Consider the following 3721-nt stretch of genomic DNA (forward strand, 5'->3'; position numbering starts at 1 on the left):
CCGCCACCGATTGGTTTTGATCTAATAAAAGCATTCCTCCCATCTCTGGGTGGAATTCTGGTTTGCATGTATTAGCTCTAGAATTACCACAGTTATCCAAGTAATGTTTTGTACGATCTAAGAAACCAAAACTGATTTAATGAGCCATTCGCGGTTTCACCTTAATTCGGTATGTACTTAGACATGCATGGCTTAATCTTTGAGACAAGCATATGACTACTGGCAGGATCAACCAGGGAGCTTAGTTATTATTGTAAATTTAAATTTTCGTCGTCGGCCCTCCCTGTAAGACCGATCGACGTTAAGCCATTTCTCTTTTGTATGTAACACACATTTCATAAATTTTGTACCTCTTATAGAGGCCAAATATTCTCCTCCTCCTCTCATAAAGCACGAAAATCACTTTCACGCCGTGCATCCATCGTGCAAGCACGTAGACCACACACGCTGGACAATATAATAAAAGATAGCGCGGACAGTGGCATGCTATACAAATCGAGAAAGCGCGTACAGTGATCATGCTGGTCATTTTGCCACCAAATTTTATAATCTTTATCATTAGAGCGGGCCCACCAACCTCGTCTCTGTACTTTATACATTTCTCCTCCATCTGCACACACCTTTTCAAACATTAACGGAGAGAGTTCCTTGGACTTGCTTTAAATGTACATATTAGATATGTTGGAATCTCTCTCCTTTAGAAGTTTCCCCAGCCTTAAAACTTCTTTCATTTTTACTCCTCTCTCCATACTTATTTTCCTCTCTGAACGTATCAGAGAGGATTTTATTTCTGACACCTCTTGACTTTTCTTAAATTCAGGGACGTAATTTTGTTCATAATTCAGTGGACTTTTGTGTATTTTATACTTTAAATATTTCCAAACAGTCTCCCTTCTAAAAGTGATAGAACGAATTTTCGTCTAACACTACTTTCTTGGTTCAAAAATTTTATACAATCTTATAACTTTTTCAGTTTTAACAAATTTTGGTTACAGACAGTTGATGCTCAGTTTGTACAAGTATGCAACATTTATAAGTGCATACAGGTCACCAGCCTTATATTACAAGGCTCACCACATATGGGCCATTCGGTCTTAGACACCGACCCGTGGTAATGCTGTGTGGAGATTAATAATAATCCGCAACGGAAAACCGGAACGAGAATAGTCGAGAAAGTATATTCTCGAGGAGCGGTAGACTGCTTTTCAACCGAAGTCATAAAAGAGCCACACGCTCGACGCTACTCCCGACCGGTCCGAGCGAACCGAAAGTGCCTTCCTATAAATACCGAACGGCCGGCCGCTAGGTCGGCGACGCATGGGCTTACGCCCAGGCGTATGCCTGTGCAAACCGCCGTGAGAGCGTACCATCCCGCCGGCACGGTAAAACTTAGACTGAAAATATCGTCGAACATATCCTTTCATTTTATAACGTTCTATACATGAAAATTAATAAATTAACATGCAGGACATAATAAATTCACATTCTCATGTAAATCATGGGTTTAATTAATATTTTAAAAAATTTTAAAACCGCCCAGAACCGATGAGATGAAAATATTAAAACGATATTTTTGCATTTTCTTACGGTAAAACATTAACAAATAAGCGACTATAGCAATATAAAACTCCATTTGTAATTTAATTAATCAAAATTAATATTTTTTTTTGATTTTTCAGCGATCCAGAACCGATGAGACGAAAACATTAAAACGATATTTTTGCATTTTCTTACGACAAAACATTAACAAATACGAGACTATAACAATATAAAACTACATATGTAATTTAATTAATCAAAATTAATAATTTTTTTCGATTTTTCAGTGATCCAGAACCGATAAGTCGAAAATTTTAACAATCATATTTTTGCATTCTGTACCGTGGATCCATCGTTAAACGCTATTAAACTAACGTCCGTGATGGTATAAATGCAGATTTTCGCTCCGTTTAGCCAAAATAACGAACTTTAGGTGCGCTCCGAAATATTTCAAAGTCCCAGCGGCGTATTGCTTCGCCTCTTAGAACCGATTAGTCGAAAATTTTAACAATCATATTTTTGCATTCTGTACCGTGGATCGATCGTTAAACGCTATTAAACTAGCGTCCGTGATGGTATAAATGCAGATTTTCGCTCCGTTTAGCCAAAATAACGAACTTTAGGTGCGCTCCGAAATATTTCAAAGTCCCAGCGGCGTATTGCTTCGCCTCTTAGAACCGATTAGTCGAAAATTTTAACAATCATATTTTTGCATTCTGTACCGTGGATCCATCGTTAAACGCTATTAAACTAACGTCCGTGATGGTATAAATGCAGATTTTCGCTCCGTTTAGCCAAAATAACGAACTTTAGGTGCGCTCCGAAATATTTCAAAGTCCCAGCGGCGTATTGCTTCGCCTCTTAGAACCGATTAGTCGAAAATTTTAACAATCATATTTTTGCATTCTGTACCGTGGATCCATCGTTAAACGCTATTAAACTAACGTCCGTGATGGTATAAATGCAGATTTTCGCTCCGTTTAGCCAAAATAACGAACTTTAGGTGCGCTCCGAAATATTTCAAAGTCCCAGCGGCGTATTGCTTCGCCTCTTAGAACCGATTAGTCGAAAATTTTAACAATCATATTTTTGCATTCTGTACCGTGGATCGATCGTTAAACGCTATTGAACTAACGTCCGTGATGGTATAAATGCAGATTTTCGCTCCGTTTAGCCAAAATAACGAACTTTAGGTGCGCTCCGAAATATTTCAAAGTCCCAGCGGCGTATTGCTTCGCCTCTTAGAACCGATTAGTCGAAAATTTTAACAATCATATTTTTGCATTCTGTACCGTGGATCCATCGTTAAACGCTATTAAACTAACGTCCGTGATGGTATAAATGCAGATTTTCGCTCCGTTTAGCCAAAATAACGAACTTTAGGTGCGCTCCGAAATATTTCAAAGTCCCAGCGGCGTATTGCTTCGCCTCTTAGAACCGATTAGTCGAAAATTTTAACAATCATATTTTTGCAGTCTGTACCGTGGATCGATCGTTAAACGCTATTGAACTAACGTCCGTGATGGTATAAATGCAGATTTTCGCTCCGTTTAGCCAAAATAACGAACTTTAGGTGCGCTCCGAAATATTTCAAAGTCCCAGCGGCGTATTGCTTCGCCTCTTAGAACCGATTAGTCGAAAATTTTAACAATCATATTTTTGCATTCTGTACCGTGGATCCATCGTTAAACGCTATTGAACTAACGTCCGTGATGGTATAAATGCAGATTTTCGCTCCGTTTAGCCAAAATAACGAACTTTAGGTGCGCTCCGAAATATTTCAAAGTCCCAGCGGCGTATTGCTTCGCCTCTTAGAACCGATTAGTCGAAAATTTTAACAATCATATTTTTGCATTCTGTACCGTGGATCCATCGTTAAACGCTATTAAACTAACGTCCGTGATGGTATAAATGCAGATTTTCGCTCCGTTTAGCCAAAATAACGAACTTTAGGTGCGCTCCGAAATATTTCAAAGTCCCAGCGGCGTATTGCTTCGCCTCTTAGAACCGATTAGTCGAAAATTTTAACAATCATATTTTTGCATTCTGTACCGTGGATCGATCGTTAAACGCTATTGAACTAACGTCCGTGATGGTATAAATGCAGATTTTCGCTCCGTTTAGCCAAAATAACGAACTTTAGGTGCGCTCCGAAATATTTCAAAGTCCCAGCGGCGTATTG

The 3721-nt window shown here is 38.9% G+C and overlaps 1 non-coding gene across 1 annotated transcript in view; it reads right to left on the reverse strand.

Annotated features, from left to right (window-relative positions):
• The window catches only part of LOC143306691 (small subunit ribosomal RNA), a 1923-nt gene extending 1684 nt beyond the window's left edge, over nucleotides 1-239 (reverse strand). Inside the window, exon 1 of the ribosomal RNA XR_013064039.1 lies at nucleotides 1-239. This exon is cut by the window's left edge and continues 1684 nt beyond it. This is a non-coding gene — a ribosomal RNA (small subunit ribosomal RNA).
• Between the last annotated feature and the right edge of the window lie 3482 nt (nucleotides 240-3721).

Source organism: Osmia lignaria, unplaced genomic scaffold, assembly GCF_051020975.1.
Source record: "Osmia lignaria lignaria isolate PbOS001 unplaced genomic scaffold, iyOsmLign1 scaffold0030, whole genome shotgun sequence".
NCBI classification, from domain to species: domain Eukaryota; kingdom Metazoa; phylum Arthropoda; class Insecta; order Hymenoptera; family Megachilidae; genus Osmia; species Osmia lignaria.